The sequence below is a fragment of the Octopus sinensis genome, linkage group LG5 (assembly GCF_006345805.1).
Source record: "Octopus sinensis linkage group LG5, ASM634580v1, whole genome shotgun sequence".
NCBI lineage: Eukaryota > Metazoa > Mollusca > Cephalopoda > Octopoda > Octopodidae > Octopus > Octopus sinensis.
The window spans coordinates 99,101,661-99,125,525 of NC_043001.1; the positions used below are offsets into that span (position 1 = coordinate 99,101,661).

The 23,865-nt window shown below is 35.8% G+C and overlaps 1 protein-coding gene across 3 annotated transcripts in view; it reads left to right on the forward strand.

The window, feature by feature from the left end:
• LOC115211965 (NADPH:adrenodoxin oxidoreductase, mitochondrial) overlaps positions 1-23,865 on the forward strand; it is a 177,487-nt gene that overhangs the window by 45,444 nt on the left and 108,178 nt on the right. Inside the window, exon 2 of one of the 3 annotated variants that reach the window (XM_036502964.1) lies at positions 7,865-7,935. The exons of the other annotated variants lie outside the window; for them this stretch is intronic. The gene's annotated coding sequence lies outside the window, so the exon portion shown is untranslated. The remainder of the gene's footprint in view (positions 1-7,864; positions 7,936-23,865) is intronic. 3 annotated transcript variants of the gene reach the window in all.

The window sequence follows — 23,865 nt, forward strand, 5'->3', positions numbered from 1 at the left end:
AAAGTGTATGGAGAGGAGTGTATGAGCTGCACACAAGTGTATGAGTGGTTCAGATGTTTCCAAGATGGCTGAAAAAATGTTGATACTGATGAACATTCTGGGAAACCAGCAGAACTGAGAAAAACATTGCAGATATGCATGAAGCTGTGAGGGGAAATCATCAAAATCACCATCTGTGAGTTATCAGAGGATGTGTAGATTAGTTACAGTTCAGTTCAGTCCATTATCACTGAAGATTTGGGTATGAGACATGTGTCTGCCAAGTTTGTGCCAAAACTACTTTCAGCTAACCAAAAAGACATTCGGATTTCAGTTGCACAAGATCTTGATTGTGTTGAGAACAATGAAAACTTTTTGAAAACTTTGCATAGGCCTGTGAGCAGATATTGCCAAGCTTTTATCAAAATTTGATGCAGATTCTCTGCTCAGCTTTCTCAGTCATGGTCAATGTGACAATCACATGCTACACACCTTCCTTCCAAGCACTACTGTAAACAGTGGAAGTGAGGTAGAATGTTAAAACTTAGTGCACATCCACAGCAGATTTCAATCTGTGCCAAGCAGCTTCACTCTATGTGCTTCAGCTTCGTTACTATGACAACATTCCTGATACTTATTGATCAGACCATGTATGTTTAATTATGGTAGATGCTGAACTGAATGTATCTTTATAGAGCATTCCATCTAATATTCAAGAATTTGTTCTTTTTACATCAGGCACATTTATCCCATTGAATTATTTATTTTAATGTACATTTTAGACACAAGAATGGCTGTGTGGTTAAGTTTGCTTTAAAGTTTAGAGTTAATTTCTTGCACATGGCCCGTGTGCATTGTTAGGTAGAAACTATGGAAGCCTCTCTTGTGTGTGTGTGCATGGTGCATGTGCGTGTGTGTGTTTTTGTGTGTGCTTATGTCTTTCAATTTGTGTCTTGATAATGTCAGTATGCTTTAGCATAAAGCAATGGCACTATTTATGTGGAAGAGCCATTGTTTACACCAGCTGTAAAAACATGCCCATGTTATTGAGGGTTCATTATGTAAAAGACCTGGGGATGTGTACCTTCGATGCAAGTAAGGAATAGTAACAGAAGGGGCATCTGGCTATAGAAAATGAATATTGCCCCAATAAAACTTGTCCAATCCATGCCAGCATGGAAAATGTAGATGTAAAAATGAGGATGATGACAATGATGATGATTTATATTGTATATTTGACTTCACTAACAATATTCTCAGTTATATATGTTTGTTGGTGAGTTGGCAGAGATGTTAGGGAATTGGCTAGACTGCATTGTTGTATTTTTTCTGTCTATCTGCACTCTGAGTTCAAATCCTACAAAAGTCCAATTTGCCTTTCATCCTTTCTGGGTCAATAATAAAAAAATTAATTAATCAATTTATAATCTAGATTAGTGGTTTAGCAGAACTGTTTGAGTTGCAGATAGGATGCTATGTAGGATCTGTTGTATCCCATTGTGTTCTCACAGTAACTTCTGGTTACTGGTGCCAAATTCTTGTACTGGTTCTTGTCTTGTCTTTGTCTTTCTCTCAGATAATGTCAGCGATGCGGAGAGATTAGACTTGTATGTATAGGCAACGGCTGGTCTTTCATAAAATAAACTTTGCTCTCTTAGTTAATCCTGACTGACTGAAGTTATGCTAGTTTTGTTATAATTTAAAAACAAAGACAAGGAGCAGAGGTGAAAGGTAAAGTTTACTTTGGTGTGATCTGAACTCAGAATCTAAAGACTCAGAATGAGCAAATAATACAATGCATTTTCTCCAATACTCTAATGATTTTCTAATTCACTATCCTATCCTCATATGTCCTATTTTTCATGTATCGAACAGAGTTTATTTGAGACAAATTTTCTACAACCAGATGCCTTTCTTGTCATTTAACCTCACCTGTTTCCAAGCAAGGTAATATTTCCTCATTGCCAGACATGTTCTTGCAGAATACTGGAAATGAATGACACTGCTTCTATGATAGTGACACACATTTACAACTATCATGCAATGTCAAGACAAGGGGAGAGAGAGACACACACACACACACCCATGCACAATAGGCTTCTTTCAATTTCTGTCTACCAAATCTGCTCACAAGGCTTTAGTCAGTCTGAGATTATAGTAGAAGACACTTGTTTAAGGTAACATGTAGTGGGAATGAACCTGAGACCATGTTTTTGGGAAGCAAACTTCTTGCCATACAGTCACACCAGTGTCTTTGTATATAATAACTTTAATATATTCTTGATGTGAAGAACATTCAGTAAACTATTCCAATAACAATCTCTTGCTAAATGTTAATTTCAGTCTCAAGTATTAAGAATTCCTATATTTGATCAATAATCAGAGATAAATCTGGTCGAACTCTGGATCTTATAATGCTTCTTTGCATAAAACTGCACACACCACTTCCTTATTTAGAATCACTGCATAATCTAAATTCAGAACAAGAGCAATACTGTAACATACAGTGAGGAATTCGTGTATTTTGTGTGTTTCAATTATCTCTATACAGTTTAATACAAATATATTTTGACTAATTTCATTTAACAAATTAATTTTATTTGCTAATAGGTTTCCTTGTCTTCACATTGTGCGATAGTCATAAACGAGTATCATTGTCATACAAGCCTTGTCGTTCATTTCCGACATATCTGGTGATGGGGGAAATATTACCTTGCCAGACATAGCATATAAGCTCAGGCATGGGCTGTGTGGTTCAGATGTTTGCTATGGAACCACTTGCCCAAAGTACTGTGCATTGGGTTCATTCTCCATTGCACAAGTCCTTCAGCAAGTGTCTTCCATTATAGCTCTGAGCAACCAATGTCTATCTGTTTATCTATCTACCCATCTACCTGGTTGTATGCCAATATATACATATATACATGACAGGCTTCATATAATTTCCATTCATCTGATTCCTCCCCAAAACATTGGTTAGCCTTGGTTTACAGTAGAAGATACTTGCCCAAGATACCACACAGCGACATTGAAAATAAAACCACATAATTGTGAAGTGTATTTCTTAACCACACAACCATGTCTGCACCCATATTAATGGTTCTCTTCTAATTTTATGATTTTTATGTGCCTAAATCTAATATAACAAATCAAACTTTAATTAATAATTAACTGGTTCATCTTAAGCTTTGGCACATTTGTTTTATCTCATATGCATTTGAATATTAATAGCACAGTTGAATTGATCTACAAAATTTTTAGTAGGTATTTGGCTAGATGTTGACTCTTGTATATGGTTATATATGTATATGTATACACATACACCATATAAAGGAGATGGTTTACAGCTTGTCTGCAGTATCTGTACATATTACACATTTGATTTGCTTATCTTCACAGGTACCACAGAATCTGTGTATGGTAGGCATTTTGATAATCAATCCATGCCTTATGTTTTTTTCTTTTCTGTTGTCTTCAGTAACTACAGAGTTTCCTAATAACTGTACTTTAAATCCATACATCCCCTTACAACACCCTTTCTGCCCTATGATAAGATATTATCTTGCAGATGAAGGATTCCTCAGCTTTAGAGTATTGAATGTCGGTGTTTTATTTATATATATTGTTGGTAAGCAAGTTATCACTAGAGCAGTGATTGGACTGGCAGAATCTTTAAAACATCAGACAAAGGGCCTTACAGTTTTAGTTCTGGGCCTTTATGTTCTGACTTCAAATCCTGTTGAGGTCACCTTGCCTTTCATTCTTTTTGAGATCAATAAAATAAAGAACAAATCAATTACCAGAGTAGGGTGGTGATTCACAAAATTGTTATAGCATTGAACAAAGTATTTTGCAGTATTTATCCCCCACTTAGATGTGGATGTTCTGTTAGAAGAAACTATACTGCGGTAGATGATATGACAAAAACTCTCATATTGGCTTTTGGCACAAAATGCACTCTTGTTTATATTGCTTGCAGGGAAATAAATCACTGCAATCTCCAATTCTGAGACCACCAAATCACATAATTTCAACCTTCCTTGGTTTTGTCAATGGTGAGCACTTATGCTCCAGATATAGCAGCATCTCATCTTCCCACCAGCAATATATAGAAAAACAGTGCCAGAGCAGGTGCTGGTATTGTGATTAGCCAGTCAGCATGTTAAAAAGATATATACTAGTGATAGAGACAGTAGTATTAATACTGAGAGGTAATATTTATCCCCACTTAAACATGGCTATTCTGTTAGAACAAACTACACTACCATAGATACCATGAGAGGAACTCTCATATTGACTTTTGGTACTAAATGCAATCTTGTTTATATCACTAATTGGGAGATAAATCCCTGCCACTTCCAGTGTCGAGCCCAAATCACATGATTTCGACCTTCCTTGGTCTTGTCAATGATGGACACTTGATTTGTTTTGGCTCTTTACATTCTAAGTGCAAATCCTGTCTCAACTTTACCTTTCATCTTTCTGTTGTCAATGAAATAAAATACCAGTCAAGTATTGGTATTGTATTACCTGTTTGCTGATCTGTGCCATTATGCAGTGGGCTTGCATGGCACTGTAGAGCTCCAGATCACTGTTCAGCCAAGGGTCTCTATTGAAATGTAAAGTGATATATCAGTTTCAACACACATCTTATCATTCACTCATAAGCTGTCAAAATCCTGTTGATATCTGATTGATAGCTAACAAGGGAAATTTTCCTTCATACTTGTCTAGTTATATTAAAGATGTTCTGCATTCTCTCATTAATGTCTCTGCTTAATATCACTGTCCTGTTTAATTTCTGTTTTTTTACCTAACTAATTTAGTGCAAGGTTCTTATTTTATCTTTTATCATTCCTTTCTAGAATATGAATTAGAGGTTAGTTAGGAAATTTTATACTAAGGGGATACTGTCTATATAAACAGTTATAGTTTATCAGGGTCAGAATGCTGTTATGTGGCAGATATGAAGCACATATACACACACTCCCTTTTCCTCACTCCTCTCTCTCTCTCTCTCTCTCTTAAGTAGACCCTATTAAAAGAGATAAAAAGAAAAGAAAAAACAAAAAAGGGAAAGAAGTAGTTTATCAGTCTGTAGTTTCCTGATGTTTCTGTGTTCTCTTCTAGCAGTAACCACTCATAATTTTGATTATGGTCTCTGAAGTCATTAACTGAATGTTGTACTCTAGCTTTGCATGGTCATGTATACTGGTTAATAATGTAACGAGAAATTGGAAATTTTATCAGTTCCATTTGCTGGCAGTCTTAATTGTATTTATACATTCTCCACAAGATAGGCTGATTCTGTTGTTATTGTACTTTTCTTTCTTTTTTCTTACATATACTATATTGTTTGTTTTTTTATTATATTGTGTATTTCTCTTTCCATATGTCCTCCCAGTACGATTGAATTATTATTATTGTCAGTGTCTCCTCAGTGACCTGAGATAGGTTAGATGACTCTGCTTCCTTACAGATTGCACACTATATACATTGACATTCACACATATTTTGCCATCAGTTTTCTGAAGCGGAAGTGAAGGAAGAACGCACTCAAGCTTTTGTTATATTTCAGTTTTTCTTAAGAATCTTTCTATAGCAATGACTTCAGCTATTATCTTTTATCTTGTTTCAGTCATCTGACTGTGGCCATGCTGGGGCACTGCCTTGAAGTTATCAATCCCACTACTTATGTTTTAAAACCTGGTATTTACTCTATTGGTCTCTTGTGCTGAACTGCTAAGTTAAATGGGATGTAAGCATACCAGTACCAGTTGTCAAGTGGTGGTAGGGGGAAAACACACACACAAAAAACACAAGTACACACACACACACACACAATGGGGTTCTTTCAGTTTCCATTTACCAAATCCATCCACAAGGCTTTGGTCAGCCTGAGGTTATATCAGAAGACACTTGCCTAAGGTATCACACAGTGGGACTGAACCTGGAACCATGTGGTTGGGAAGCAAGCTTCTTACAGGAGAGAGCAATATGTTGAATAAAATCATAATTAACTGATCTTCCCGTGTTTTCTGTTCAGAGGGGCCACAAGTCTGGCACTCAATGCTAATGTCTGTTAACAACATGTTGTTAACAACAAGTCACAGTATACATTAGCATTGAGTGCCAGACTTGTGACCCCACTGAACTGCCCAGTGTACTCATACTTTAAGATGACACTGTGCACATGTGTTGTTTAATAAGGAAAACTCAATGGCCCAATGGATATAAATTTACTTTTGATTAAATTATACAATAATTCAGTGGGACATCTATATTTATTTTTTAAGTAAATTAATCATGCATTGTAATTGTATGAGATACATGTAAATTGACTTTTAATTAATGTTAATTGTAGATTGTCTTATGTAAAAATAATTAGGTGAATTTGCTCACATGTAACAGACTGTGGTCATGCTGGGCTACCACTTTGAATAATTTTAGTCAAACAAATTGACCCCATTACTTATTTTAGTATTTATTCTATTGGTCTCTTTTGTCAAATCACTGAGTTATGGCGACATAAATACACCAACACTAGTTGTCAGTCAGTGGTGGAGACTAACATAGACACAAAGACAAACACACACACACATGCAATGGGCTTCTTTCAGTTTTTGTCTACCAAATCCACTCACAAGGCTTTGATCAGCTTGAGACTATAGTAGAAAACACTTGCCCAAGGTACCATGCAGAGGGACTGGACCCAGAATCAAATGGTTGGCAAGCAAGCTTCTTACATACCTGTAAGTTTCTATGTACTATACATGAATCAATGAAATCTCTATGTAGTCATTTGACCTACAAAAATTAGCAGCTAAATCTCCTTCAAGTTTTACCATACCACCTTAAATGGGTTACTGGAACAACATTTGTCGTTTGTGTTTAATTGTTCATTTGACTACCTGTATCTGCATGTTATAAGTCTGTTCAATCACGAATGTCCTGGAGGTGACACAACAACAACAATAACACACTAAGCATTATAACATTGCTTTTTATGGCATAGTTTTGTACAAAGGCTGTTTTGATTTCATTCACATAAATTTTATTTTCTGACTGATAATATTTTTGTTTTTGTGATGTGGTGTTTTTGCCATTATCAATAGATCACAAGTTTTACTATAATTGACCAAGATTTTTTTGTCCTATATTGTTTATTATTTTGGTCATAGACAACGGAAGCACCATGTATCGTCTATATTTCAGTTGACTTTTAAATTTCTACCTAAAAAAAATCAATTATGTATAAAACCAAGAAATCAAGCACTAAAAGATCAATCAGTTGTGAACAATACAAATATATATTCTTTTGAATCAAGAACCCATTATTGTAAACTATTATTTTGTAATGATTATCAAATAAAAACTATCTATCTATATGGATATTTAAAAACAAAATATTTTTAATGACTCAGAAGATGAAAAGAAGTGCCCATAAATTTTCTGGGGTCTCAGTGACTGGGGAAGAAATGGTGGAGATTATCTTTAGATTGGAGACTTTTACAACAGATTGGACTTGGCTAAAAGCATCTAAGGTCCAGAGGGTGGTGTTAAACTAGACCTTCTGCATCATTTCCCATCATCATCATTGCCGTCACCACCACCACCACCACCACTGCTGCTTTCGTCATCATCATTATCTATTTAACCGTTTATGTCCTTAAGGATAACTCTTTTGAGTCAGTGCCATTTTATTTTGGTGGTTTTACCATTCCACCCAGAAGATTGTACTTTTCTATAATGGTGGTTATGGTAGGATTTTGAACACAGAATGCAAAGAACTGGAAAATAAACCACAAAGCATCGTGTTTGGTACCATAGCAATTCTGTTTATCTACTGTTCTGAAATTATACTTTTTTTTATTGACCACAAAAGGAGGAAAAGCAAAGTCGACCTTGGTGGGATTTGAACTCAGAGAACAGAAAGCTGGAACAAAAACCCAAAAGGTATTAAATGTGATGCTCTAATGACTCTGCCAATTCAATGTATTATGTCTACTACCTATGTGTAGTTTAGTGGGATTCCTCACAGTTTTTTTCTATCCAAGTTCTCTCTCACAAAGATTTGGTCAACTAGAAGACACTTGTCTAACATTACCACGCAGTGAAGTTGAACTTGGAACCATGTGAATGTAATGCAAAATTTTTAAACATGTAGTCATGCCAATTCATTATTGGTAGTCTTTTGAAATAACCCTGGACTTGTACAGACAGTGTTGAGTTTATGATCAACACTTCGGACCAGTTTTAATGAAGCAAAGCTATGATCAAAGGCATTTAAATTATGGCCATCGTGAATTTTTTTTTCTTATTTTTGTTTAGGTGGTAGACTACATAGTCCATTATGATCTTGATTTTTTTAAAGACTGTTGCATGTGATTTGAAAAGATTTAGAAATGTAGTGGGAAATAGAAGGCTTAAGGCCTCAGATTTAGGAAAGAAGGGAAAAGTAAAGGCTGAAGGCTTGTGGTTTAGGAAAGCAGGAGGAAACAGGTTTGGAGCTTCAGATTTAGGAAAGAAAACAGAATATGAAAGCTCAAGAAAAGTGAGAAAGAGAAGGTTCAAGGTTTCAGTTCTAGGTAAAAGTTGGGAAAGAGAATGCTGTAATGTCTATATCTTATATGATGCTTTTATAGAATCAGTGAAAGGAACTGGCTTTAAATGGGAATTGAAACTGGATTGCCATGTCACTTCTCCAAAAGCTTTACCTTATTGCTCTATCAATGACATTGTTCATCAATGTTATTTAATATTGATTTTTATTTTATTGCAATCATGATAAATGTTGCTGGATTTGGGACATAACTCACTGGATTGACTTTAGTACACAACTGACTGTAGTTGAGTCTATGTAATAGCTTGAGCTGCTTTATGTAACAGTGACATCCTTTCAAATTAAAACAAAATGTAACAAAACCATCAGATAATGTAGTCTTATTTACTCTTCAAAATCTGGGATGGGTCATGGCTGGAATGCCTTTGAGTATAAGTCTACTGACCTGTAACAAAAGACTGACAACAGTGACTGATTCTTGTTTTAATAATCCCGGAGCTGATATAATCCTGTTGAGCTTTGAACTCAGAGCACGGAACTATTTTTTCTTATTCTCCCACCACCACCACCACCACCACTACCACTACCACCATGACAATATTAAATAATTATTTCTTATTATAGTGCAATAAGTTAAAGGAGAAAAGCATTAGATAATAGCACAGACCCCTAAATATAATTTCCACTCCCACTACCACTGCTGGTTGGTACCATCTACTCTCAATAGATTGAATTACTGTTCTTATATATTTACTGTTACTTTATATTTGTCCAATTCTTGATATCCGTCCACAGAACACTTGCATTTTTTCCCCTACTCTTCCACCTTTCTCATTCATTTTGTCTATTAAAAATCTCTGAAGACTATGTTTTCAAATAAATGTCCAAAGCATCTAAGTTTTCTCTCTTTGATGGTGTCTAATAAAAAATTTTCTTAGCTTTTGCCATTCATAGTACTTCTCCATTGGTTTTGTATTCTGTCCATTATATTCTCTAAAGTTTTCTATTATGTCCATATCTATTTGATAGTATTTCAGCTAATGCTCATATTTCAACTCAGTGTAATAGAGAGAACTACACATAGCATTTTAATAATCATTTTCTGATTTTGATATTAATGTTTCTTGATTTTAATATATTTGACATTTTTTTTTCAGATGACTTCCAGCTATCTCAGTCATTTTGATTTCTGTCAGAACCACTAGTGTGTCAGGCAAAATATTTTGTAGATTTATTCAAACTATTGACATTTTGAGTTTAAATCACACCAGAGTCAACTTTGCTTATCGTCTCTCTGAGGTCAGGGAAATAGAGTACCAGTCATGTACAGAAGTCAACATAATCAACTATCCCTTCCCACCCCTTCAAAATTCCTGGTTTTGTGCTTAAATTGGAAACAGTTGTTGCATATATGCCAATAAATATCTTTGGTGTCTGTTAAATTGGCTTTCCCTCAATTGTAATATTGATTTCAAGTGACTTCTTTCTTGCTGATTATCATTGATTTAACTTTCTTTACAGTAATTGCCACTCTATAAGACATTTCTTTGTCACATACCATTGTTACAAGGTTTCTCTTGGTCATCTTTGTTGAAACTATATAACTAAGCACTAATTTATTCACTTTGGAAGGATAAAAGATAAAATCAACTTCAGCAAGTTATGAGCTGACAAAAATTGAACTAAACTTTCTATTGTTTTCCCCTTTCCCCATTCTTTATTATTACTACAGGATATATATTACAGTATAGTACATTATAGTGCAATTGATACAGTGAGACTGAATGGTTAAGAAGTTCGCTTTACAATCATAGTCTTGGGTTTGATCCTAGTGCATGACATCTTGAGTAAGTGTCATCTTCTATAGCCTCAGGCCAATTCATCCCTTGTAAATGAAACCAAGTCGACACATACTGTGGAAACGCCCATAGATGGATTGAACTTAGAATTTAAAGGTTTTGCCTTATCACACTGTGTTGCACTGGTTCTGCCTAAACCTAACATTAAGGGTACACATGTCTGTAGAATATGCAGCCACTTACATTCTAATTCAATAAGCTTTATAGTTCAATTGATCAAACAACTGAAAATACATGGTTTGAAATTTTACCTGAAATCCATTAATTTTTACTATAATACAGCTAATGTTTTACAATATCTACTACCATTTTTCATTGATCCATGTATAGATTCTATTATGGTTGTTGGTGTTGTTGTTTAGCTCCCGGTTAGTTCTGATCAATCAGACATAAGATAAAAGGCTTTGCAGTTGATTGTGACTATTCCACTTTTTCTTTAAGGCCAAGTGTATCTAAGACTATTTTATCTAACATGTCCATTTTATTCTGGAAATATAATTAGCTGAAATCCAAGGAGGGCCATGTGTTCCATCCCTGGACAACAGTGTGATGCATTGTATCTTTGAACAAGGCATTTCATTTCACATTGTCCCAGTCTGTACATCTGTAATGATTACATTCAAGTGCTGGTGCTGCTCTCTCTCTCTCTCTCTCTCTCCCCCTCCTCTCCTCCCTTCAGCTCTCACATCCTTGATATTTCATGAGGTCAAGAGTGGAGAAGGTGTAGATATTTATTTACAATTGCATGAGCATCCAAAACAATTAGCAAAAGCATTCCACATACACTTGTATGAGTGATAGCTAGCTGCACTTTGATAGAAGTAACATCCAAATTTGCATGAACTGAAGGAAACGCAAAGCACACGCACACACACACATTATTTATATATATATATAGGCATAGGCATGGCTGCATGTTAAGAAGTTTGCTTCCCAACCACATGGTTTTGGGTTCAGTCCCATTGCATGGCACCTTGGGCAAGTGTCTTCTACTATATCCTCAGGCTGACCAAAGCCTTGTGAGTGGATTTGGTAGACAAAAACTGAAAGAAGCCTGTTGGATATATATATATATATAATATATATATATATATATATATTATATATATATATATATATATATGTGTGTGTGTGTGTGTGTATGTGTGTGTGTGTATATATATATATTGTCTGTGTTTGTCACCCACCATCACTTGACAACAGATGCTGGTATATGGCAGTATTGAAAGAGTGTGTATGGAGAAATAGATTGGAAGGTATCATGACAGAGACCTTTGTCTCTGGCCCTGGGCTGCTAATCTATTTCACATACCATCTGAAAAGCAAGATGGGGTTGGAGAGGAAAACCCTGATGTGGAGCTTGTATGAGAAATGATGGAAGGATGTGATGAGAAAGGTGGGTGTTAGTGACCCAACTTGATCATCAATGAAGGAAGAAAGGAGAGTTGCTGGGCCTTACAGGCCGCCGGGTGTATGCTCCCAGTATGTAAATTTTAAAAAGGGACAGTTTTTAAAAAGTCAAATTAAATTGTATAAATTAATATCAAAAAATGTTTAACTCATAATAACTCATAATAACATTTTCATGTAATTGTTTTGTCTTGTAATGTCCCATTCTATGTAAGATTGTATAATTGTAATGAAGAATTCACCTCTAGCTGAACAATTATTCTGTGCTGATGAAGAGAAATAACCCAGAAATTGCGATACACAGATATTGTTTTGAGCTGATTTGGGGTGCTAGAGATCCTTGTTCAAAAATATAAGGACACAGATCGTGTCATATAGCCAGCTGGAGACGATGTCTCCTGGGGCTAAATTACAGCAACATTCGTCCTAAACTAGGACTGCCATGTTATGTTGGCAAACTATCTTTACTACAAAATACTGTTGCTGAATATCTCACATCGTGAGATTTAAAAATAATAATTTTCTAATTTATAAATCAGTGACTAATTGTCACTTTGAAAACTATATAATTTGAATGGGAATTTGGCAGCGCCACCTCTAACCAAACAATTATTCTGTGCTGATAAAGGGAAATAACCTGGAAATCGCGATACACAGATATTGTTTTGAGCTGAGTGGAGGGTGCTAGATTTCTTTGTTCAAAAATATAAGGACACAGATCGTGTTGTACAGCCAGCTGGAGACAATATCTCCTGGGGCTAAATTACACCAACATTCATCCTAAACCAGGACTGCCATGTTATGTTGGCAAACAATCTTTACTACAAAAGAATAAAAGTATATATATATATAAATACTATGTGAGGTATATTTGCCATCTCAATATGGATTTGGCAAATATACCTCACATTGTCGTGCAGTTACTGTTTATACCTCGTTCAGAGATTTATTATTACTTATATATACTATGTATTTATGAAAAGAGTGGACATTGTCTCACAAGCATTTGTGCAGTCAAAAGTATTAGTAAATGTGGTCGGATTGACCTGAAAATTTGCACACCTATGTTAAAAGTGCTGGGGAGTTTGCTCAATTGAAAGGCATAGCCTCTAGGGCAAAATTCCTCATCTTTAAAATGTGGCCCAAGTAGACCTGAATGAAATCGGGTTATATATATTATTATATATATACTCTGTAAAGTGGTTGATTTTAGGAAGGGCATCCAACTAACTGCAGAAACCATGTCAAAGCAGACAGAATGGCTTGGTGCTGATCTCTGGTTAGTCAGTTCTTGTGAAACCATCTAACACATGCCAGCATGGAAAATGGGCATTAAATTATTATGATGATGTATATACATACTTATATGTGTGTATGTATAGATATAAGCACAGACATGGCTGTGTTATAAAGAATGTCAATTCCCAAACGTGCTGTTTACTTTAGTCGCTTGTGAGTAAATGTAGATTTACTGGACAGAAACTAAATGAATCCTGTTGTGTGTGTATATATATTTAGAAGCTGAAAAACTTCACAAACTGTTTGTGAAGATTTTTTTACTTCAATAAAACACTATAATTGAGTCTACCTTTTGATATTTGGGTGCTATTTTTTCCACCTTGCTTTACAGCTGTGTTCTCCTCTGTGTGTGTGTGTACATACATGCATGTATGTATGTATATATATATATATATAAAACACCATTTGAGCATGGCCATTGCCAGTACCGCCTGACTGGCCCTTGTGCCGGTGGCAGCATGTAAAAGCACCTACTACACTCTCAGAGTGGTTGGTGTTAGGAAGGGCATCCAGCTGTAGAAACTCTGCCAGATCAGATTGGAGCCTGGTGCAGCCATCTGGTTTGCCAGTCCTCAGTCAAATCATCCAACCCATGCCTGCATGGAAAGTGAGCATTAATGATGATGATATATATATATATATATATTTTTTTTCATCTAGTTTCAGCTCATGAGCTGTGGCCATGCTGGGGCACCGCGATTTATATATATATATATATATATATATATATAATTAAAATCAAAATGAGGGTGAAAAAATTGGATATTAATTTAATAACATCAATTTAGCACCAGTGGTTTAGCGCATAAAAAACTGAGATTCAGTAAATATTATTAATACACAAATATGAGAGAGAATCCACTATGTGGATGCCCTTATGCTAAATGAATTGTGTAAGTAAAATTGCATAATTTATTAACAGTGAAACAATTGTATGGGGTTAATCTATATTTTTGTTATTTTTCATTTGTCCTGCTTGCTTACGTTCATAGTGTGCTAAATTTTTCTTGAGAACAATTTTTAGTGGTTGAGACTCATGCGGATCTCTCTTTAGCGTAAGGGCGTCCACATAGTGGATTCTCTCTCATATTTGTAAACCATAATTCCGCCCCAAGGTTGGTTCCAGGTGTGGTCTATGTATAAAAGAAAAACACAGGTGGGGCTTTCAATTTACTGTACCTGTTCAGGTAGCATTTTATTGATGCATTCTGAGAGTAGATTATAGCATAAATCCGCCATCTGTTTATATGTGTTCAAAATTTTGGACACTTATAAACACTTATAAATAGGCGCAGGAGTGGCATAGGCACAGGAGTGGCTGTGTGGTAAGTAGCTTGTGGTAAGTGTTTTCTGCTATAGCCCCGGGCCGACCAATGCCTTGTGAGTGGATTTGGTAGACGGAAACTGAAAGAAGCCTGTCGTATATATATGTATATATATGTGTGTGTATGTTTGTGTGTCTGTGTTTGTCCCCCTAGCATTGCTTGACAACAGTTCGGCCAAAAAGAGACCGATAGAATAAGTACTGGGCTTACAAAGAATAAGTCCCAGGGTCGATTTGCTCAACTAAAGGCGGTGCTCCAGCATGGCCACAGTCAAATGACTGAAACAAGTAAAAGAGTAAAAGAGAGGGAAGCTGAAACCTGAAGATGATCTATACACTAACTAACATGATGAACAAGTATTTTTTTTTACACACACACACAAACTCTCTCTCTCTTTCTCTCTTATCTCAATGCATTTTTTATCTAATGGTTTACTGGAAGAATTTGTAATTTCAACCTGGAACATCATAATTTTAGCATGTTTGTTTCTGGATAGACAAAAAAAAACAAATATACAAAACAAAAACTGAAATGAAAACATTAAAGATAACAAAACAAGCTATAACTTGACACTGCCAAACTGTTGTAGTTGACCTTCTAACACAACCAAATATGTATCTGAGTATGCATGTGTGTGTGTGTGTGTGTGTGTGTGTGTATGCACATAACAGCATAACCGAATTACAGACATATAACTATATATCTAATAAATATGCAGCATATGATTATGCACACACAACTCAAATATCCAGACAAACAAACATTCACAGTCAAATGTACTTACACATATTAACAACATTGACTATCACTGGAACTTAGACTTTATGCCAGAACAGCATAATCTTATCTACATCGCACCAGGAAGGAATTACTATATCAGAAGTTTTTTTTATCTTAGTGTTGTTTAATGAAAGAAACAAATTTATGTAAAACATTAAAACATTTTATTTAGATTTTGTTTTCCTAAGATTTCAGATCTCAATTGAGCAAGCTAATGTTTTTAATTTAAATTTTAACTCTTTTCTTTTCATCAATTTAGTTAGTTACAATTCATATATAACTTGTATTTAAATAAAAGGTATTTCTATACATACATGTGTATGCATATGCTTGAACCTCAGAAACAAGGAACATGTAGCAACGGTAGGGAAGAATTCTATGTTATCACATCACTTTGGCATGAAACACTTGTCTCTTGAGTCACTGATGTAGTTTCATAGCTATAAATAATATATATATTATGTTTTGATGACTTCTAGCTTCTATGCTAGTGTAGGTTGGATGGATGGTTTGACATTGTTTTATATATATATATATAGCTTCTGCACGCATTTTTTTTCTCTCCTTGTTTCTTTCCGTGTTTCTTTTCTGTGTATCTTTCTGTTGAAGAGCATAGGCTTGAAACATAAAAGACTTGTTTTATTTATATTCCTGAGCGCCATACTAATACAATTGTTTGTTTGTATTCCACCTGCCTTCGTCTTTTGTTTATTTTCATAAAGCTTCCCGTTATATTATATATATATATATATATATATATATATATATAGTTAATCCAAACATGAAAGCACAAAAAAACACAACAACGTGAGGACGTGGAACAATTATAGTATTATTTAATACTAACGTTTCGAGTGGAGCTCTTCGTCGGAAACATAAGAGAAGGAAAGATCCAGAGAAGGGAAGACAGAGGATATATATATATATAGTGGTTGTCTACTCTTTATGCAGAGTTTGATACCCTCTTGTACTTAAACTTTAGATCCATCATGGCATCTAATGTGGCTTTTTAAACCAGACAATGTATTGAAAAGACACCCACATAGATTGCATATCTGATTTGGACCACCAAGAGCTGCAGTTAAGTTCAAATCTTTGTGAATCTTAAAATGTCTTTTGAGACGTCCATTAGATTTGCAGACCTTATGACATACACAGCATTGAAAGGTGTGCACAGATATATATAGGTAGAGTAGTTTGTGAAGGTTGGTTTTTCATAGGTTGACAAATGAGATTTTAGCCTGACAAAAGAAGGGCATGGTCTGTCATATATACATGTATATATATGTGTTTGTGTGTGTTTTAATAACACCTATGAGGTGCTTTTTTCATTCACTAAAGTGAATGGAGCCTTGGGTAAGAGGAAGTGATGTCATCAGACAGTATCCAACATTCATCGGGTGTTTCGACCCTGAACCCCCTCCCGTTGATGGGTCAGCAGAGATGGCCAAGTCACTGTTCCTTCTGGCTTCCCACTTAACTCCACTCACTTGCTCTCTCTCTCTCTCTCTCTTATATATATATATATGTGTGTGTGTGTGTATGTATGTATGTATGTATGTATGTATGTATGTATGTATATATAAAATATGAACACAAATGGGTTGAAGGTTCACTACAGTTGTTTCAGACACATTTTATATTGATGAATCATTTGATTACATCATAAAAAAACCCATTGTATTTGCATATATTATATACATGTATGTGCTGAACTCGACCCTTTCCTAGTGTCCTGAATGTTAAAGCACTTTGATTGAGATGAATCCTACAATGAATTATATATAGTACTTCAGACAAACTTCTCCCCAGTGAACCATCTTTCTAACACTTCTTTCATCCCTCCACCCAGGTTCACCACTTGTGTATTCTCCTCCACTCTACCTCCCACTCTCCCTTCACACCTTCACACAATGTATCACTGTTGAATCTCTTCCCCACAACATATCCCCCTAACACCCAATCCCTGTATTTGCATCAACTCATTACATTTCCTCTTATCCTCTCCCTCCCTCTTTTGTAATCTTGTGAACTTAACCACCAACTCACCCTATCCAATCCTTAGTTCCACTCCTATACCCTCCCTGTCACATCTTTACAGCCTTCTCTCTCTCTCTCTCTCTCCAACTGAAATAGTCATGTATCTCATTTACTGCAAGATACCTATTTCTGACCTTCTATTCGTACATGAAAGTCATCTCTCTCAATACTACTCCCCGCTCTCTTGAGGTGGGGTCTTGTCTTGCAAGTTACTTAGTGATTTCACTGCTGTTGGCTCCACATTAAAGACATCCAGGGAATTCTTTAAAGTGAATAGCATTAGGAAGGTCATCTAGCCATAGAAACCATACCAAAGCAGACAGTAGAGCTTGTGCAATCTACTGATTTGCCAGCTCCTGACAAACCATCCAATTCATACTATCATGGAAGAAAGATATTAAATGATGAGAAGTCAAAATATTCACAAGAAGTGCCCATAAACCTCACAGAACCTTCTGATTGGTGTAAATTGATAAATATCCCTTAGCTAAACATTTGATACAATCAAAACACTAATGCAGTTTTTGCTTGAAGAAATGGAAATGAACACATGCAATAATAGCTCCCCTTAAAATCCATGGATATTGCAAATCATATTTGTAATGTCCTATGAAAGGGGAATGCAGTCACACCAAAAAAAAATGTGCTTTGTGGAAACATGTAACAATGCATAAAAGGATTTAGGAATTTCCATCCAAAAGTTCTTGTTATTACTATATTTATAGTGGCAGCAGACAAATAGCCATCCCATAAAATTACTCAGGAAGATGGGAATAATAAGTGATAGCTGGAAAAAATACGTAGGAGCTTCTTATGAGTGCACTCAAAAATGTTCCACATAATAAACAAACTTAAAGGATATATATATATATAATATATATATATATATATATATATATATATATATAGGGTGTGATGGGTAAATTGTTGTCATTTTATATTTTTTTAATTTCACACATACTCATTGTTTGTTTTTGATTTTGTCAACTACACAGTATAGTAGAGGCAGTTGGGCACCATGGTGCAATTCACTCTGCCAGAAACTTGGAAACAACATGCTGTACTGCTTGGCATTCACGCTGGAAGTTTCAATGTGAACATTTCAGCATGTTTGGGTGTCAATCTGAGGACAGTACAAAGGATTCAAAAAGAGTTGGATGGGTCAAATGGTGATTATGAAGGCACAGCAGCTTGGAAAGCTCACTCTGATTGTTCTGATGAGAAACGAATTACTGAATTTGTTGATGAGATGAGTATAGTGATGAATACAGGGTACAAGTAGGGGTTTCTTCAAGGATCAGTCCTCAGTCCCCTCCTGTTCATCTTAGATATATTTAACAACATTATATAAAAATATCTTGAAATACTAAGAGTAAATTAATCCAATAAAATCACCACTGAAGTCACTAATGAGTAATCTATACTGAGGGTTACATTCTTCACCAGGGAAGGTCTTTGCATTTAAGAGCAACCATGAATCCCTTTTTCTGGTGAGAATATAGTCAATCTGGTGAGAATGGTCACTGGAGAATGGCAGAGATGATTGTTGCTGTCCTATTCTGCAAAACTAGTCTAAGCTTACACATCCTATCACATATTCTAACTACTTCAATTACCTTATTTACCCATTTCTCTGTTAGAAGTATACCAACACCTCCTATCCTGTCACCGTTGCCCTCCCAGAAGGATTTGTACCTACGCTTTTTTCCAGTGAGGAATCTGACTGAAGCTCCCCTCCTCCAAACTTTTTGGATGCAGCACATATCAACACATCTCCTTTCAAGCATCTCAACAATCTCACTTGACCTACCTTTCAATGTGCCTACATTGACAGTGCCAACTCTGAGGGAATATGTGGGGATAGGAACTGTAGCAATCAGTGTCTGGAAATAAGGATTTGCCAATAGACATGACATAGCAGTAGTCTTCATATTTAATCTACCATCGTTCATGTTATACTTGCTTCCTCCACTGGACATAGGTGCTGTACCAGCATTAGTACAGCAGTTTTAATACTGATACCAATAAATGTATATAAGTTGACTTAGATTAGCTGGTTAGTTATTGTTATGTGCTGTACAAATACAAATGTTGGTAAATTAGATAGATAAGCAGGATAAGGGTAGTTAATTTGTTATATATAGTTAGTGACTAATCAATTAAATAAATAAGCTATAAAATATTAAAACTAGGAACAGCATGGTCATGTTCAACTTCATGTTACAGCAAATGGGTGATATAATTGCAGGGAAAGTTGGAGAGGAATGAAAGGGCTGTTTTGGGGGGGGTCCCAGTACAAAAGAAAGAGATTTCCGGTATAGGTGGTGGTGGTGGTGGTGGTGGTTCAATGCATGTAAGCAAACATTGTTTAACCAGAGACAAGAGGGAATACAGGGCAAGCAAAAATTAAATTGAATAAAATTAAATTTAAATAGTATTAACAAGAAGGTTCAAGCATTAATGAAGATGTTGACAGAGGAGGATATGAAACAAGTATGAAATTAAATTAAATTAAATTGAATGTGGTTAAATCAAATCAAGTAAAATTAAATAAGATTAGAAGAAAATTAAGTTAGATTAGAGCATGCTAAGTTGAATTAAGTTAATAAGGATGAGGGGAGCAGCAAAGATGGGCAGATTAAATCTGAGGACAAAAACACAATTTCAACTTATCTGAGCATTTCGGCATGTCTAAACAACCAGCAAATAGATATGATAGAGGGAGATATGTGTGCGTACACGTGTGTGTGTGTGTGTGTGTGTGTGTGTGTATATATATACACTGGCCAGCTCGCTTAGCCAGCAGGATGGCGTCATTTGAAGGCTAAAACAATGTGAAGCGCATTGTGACCAGCAATGTGTAGCAACATCTGATAGCCTGGTCGGTCACGCTGATCACGGTGATATATACATACACACACACGGGTTAGACAAAATAATGGAAACACCTTAAAATTTCAAACAAATTTATTTTAATATGGGGTAGGACCGCCTTTGGCAGTAATTACAGCTTGAATTCTACAAGGTATGGACTCATACAAAGTTTGAATTCTTTCCAAAGGAATTTTTGTCCATTCTTCAGCTAAAACAGTTTCCAGTTCTTGTAGTGATGATGGCGGAGGATATCGACTCCTTACTTGTTTTTCTAAAATGCACCATAAATATTCAATAATATTGAGATCTGGGGACTGTGGTGATCAGATAAGATGTTCAACTTGACTAGAATGTTCCTTGTGCCATTCAGTTACAACTTTAGCTGTGTGAATTGGTGCATTATCATCCTGAAAGATTGCGTTTCTCTCCAGAAACAGTTCCACAACCATAGGATGAACTTGATCAGATAAAATGCTTTAATAGTCTTGACTATTAATTCTGCCATGAAGGGAAACCATAGGGTTGGTGGATTTCCAAGATATAGCCCACTGCTCTAGGAACCAGTTCTGTAGGTTTTTACTCCACTCTAAACCCTTGCGTTTTTGAAAGTAGTTGTTTTCTGATTGCAGGCTTTCCATGAAATCCAGCTTTGTGTAGCTCACAGCAAACAGTTTTTGTGGAAACTGGGTTCTGGAGGTGGTCATTAATCTTTGCAGTAATTTTGTAATCCTTTTCAACAATTAGCATAAGAATCCGACAGTCCCTATCTGAATGTTTTGGTTTTCTTCCGGGGTTTTGTTTTGACAAAAAAATTTTTCTCTCTTCTTCAAAGGTTGTTATTATTTCGAGACAGTACTTCTTGATGCACCAAACATTTCGGCTGTTTCCATTATGCTAGCGAGCACCGAGTGCCATATGAGCACCAACAATTTAACCTATTTGAAAGTCCAATAGATCTGTCATTTTAATTAATTTTAATTACCTTTTTCTGATAATATCTGAAAAGAAACAGCAATTTTAGCAAAACATATTAAGTAACACTAATAATAAATTTAAAAAAAACATAAAATAAATAAGCTTTTGACAGTTTTATAGATATTTCAAAATTATGATGCTATGATGCTAGGTGTTTCCACTATTTTGTCCAACCCCTGTATATATGTATATATATATATATAGATAGATAGATAGATAGATAGATGTATATATGTATAAGAAGTGGTATCAAAAGTTATGTTTTATAAAAAAATAACTTATTTTCTTAAGCTTTAACATCATCTCCTTTGAAATAGTCATCTTGTACTGCAATGCACCGGTCCCAGCGTTCCTGCCAATTTTGGAATCTGGCCTGGAAGTCAATTTGAGGACTTTCTATGATTCACTCTGGATCTTCATAATGGTATTAAAACAGTGTCCTTTGAGCTGCATTTTCACCTTAGGGAAGAGATGGAAGTCCACAGGTGCTAACTCTGGCAAATAGGGTGAGTGCAGAAGCAATAACATGTTTTTGGTGAGAACCTCACGAGTGGGGAGAGCTCAGTGAAGAATTCAATTCTTTCTGCTTCACAGACCTGGCTGCTTTCGCCAAATGTCCTACCCCAGATGCTTCAAAATATCACAGTAGAACTCTAGACTGATGGTCCAGCTCTGGGGGATGAATTATTGATGCACAATACCCCATTTCCAAGTGTGATGCTTTTGGCAGGTCTTTCAGATCACTCATTGTCTTCCAGGGACATTCTTTTACTTTTGAAGAGCCTATGCCATTTGAAACATTGTGTAAAGCCCATTGCCATAAGCTTACTAACACAAAATTTCATGTTGGCTCTTTGTTCCAACTTTCTGTCCATGACAAAATTGCAGACTACAACATACAGGTAATCACAAAAACACAAATTTCACAACTTGCTGAGTAAACATATTGATGTTACCCAGCACACTGCCTCAGGAATGTCACTGCTAGCTCTTACTGTATGTACAACTACATACTGCTGTCTGTTGGTAAGCTACAGAACTAGTCTGGGAACTTTTTTTATACCATCTCATATATATGTATACATGACTTAAGCCTAATTGTGTTTATCTGCATCACTACTTTCATATCAGCTTGTTTTGGATTTCTCTTGTAACCACCCTTGACACTGTGGACCTAGTCCTGGATACAGAATTCGGAGTTTAAATTCAAATTCATTTGAGCACTACAACATGTTTTCTATACTGAGCATATCTGGCTCTCATCTATCACCTGTGTGTGTGTGTTTATGCATACATACAATAACATGCAATAAAATATGTTATTCATTTGCTTCAATGTTATATGGAAGTCAATGGGAAATAAATTTTGTGTTATAAGATTCCATTTAATGGCAGGATTTTCAAGAATGCAAGGCTTCCGTAATTTGGGAGATGTCTACACATAAATGAGATATTTAGTATCAGTATTTAGTTATGCAAATCTTGATAAATTCTCTTGAACAATGAGCAATATGTGTTTATGTATACATGCATACACACACTTATATACATTATGTGTACATATATGTGTGTGAGTATGTATGTATATGTATATATATATATATATATATATATACACACACACACATTCATATATATGTTCATGCATATCCGTGTGAGTGTGCATATGTCTGTGTGTGTAAATATATATATATATATGAAGAGAGAGAAAGGGTGAGAGTGTGATGACGATGACCATATTTATTCTATCTTATCTCTCTCTCTCTCTCTCTCTCTCTCTACACACACACACACAAGTGTGTCTGTCTCCATGACATTTAGGTACCCTGACTCAGTATTTAATGACTGTTTTTATAGTTATCATTTAGTCTACCTTCTAATATTTCAACCAGCATTCTGCTTTAGCCACACCAACCTTGCTCCACCCTCTGTTATATTTTCACATGAATATATCCAACTAAGGCTCAGTTTCAGGTGTTCTGCATTACAGCATAACAAGGCTTCCAATTCTTCTGAAACAATGCCAGGTGATAGATAAGTGTACTCTTCTATTAGCTTCCTTCCCATTTGGAAGCTTCTACATGGTTGCTCAACTTGGAAGAAATAGCAACCAAATCTCTCTCAAACTCTCAAATACCATCTTAAAACTAGTTAACTGTACAATCCGACTAACTTTGCCTGACAATCAATGGTGGTGTGTTTACATCCCCGCAACTTAGTGGCTCGGTAAAAGAGACTGATAGAATAAGTACTAGGCTTACAAAGAGTAAATCCTGGTGTCGATTTGCTTGAGTAAAGGCAGTGCTCCAGCATGGCCACAGCCAAGTGACTGAAACAAGTAAAAGAGTAGATATATGTATGTTATGCAATATAATATATATATATATATATATATATATATGCTATACAATATAATACACACACACACACATATCATCATCATCATCATCATCATTTAGCGTCCGTTTTCCATGCTAGCATGGGTTGGACGGTTCAACTGGGGTCTGGGGAACCCGAAGGCTGCACCAGGCCAGTCAGATCTGGCAGTGTTTCTACAGCTGGATGCCCTTCCTAACGCCAACCACTCCGAGAGTGTAGTGGGTGATTTTATGTGCCACCGACACAGGTGCCAGACGGGGCTGGCGAACGGCCACGCTCGGATGGTGTTTTTATGTGCCACCGACACAGGTGCCAGACGAGGCTGGCAGACGGCCACGCTCGGATGGTGTTTTTATGTGCCACCGACACAGGTGCCAGATGA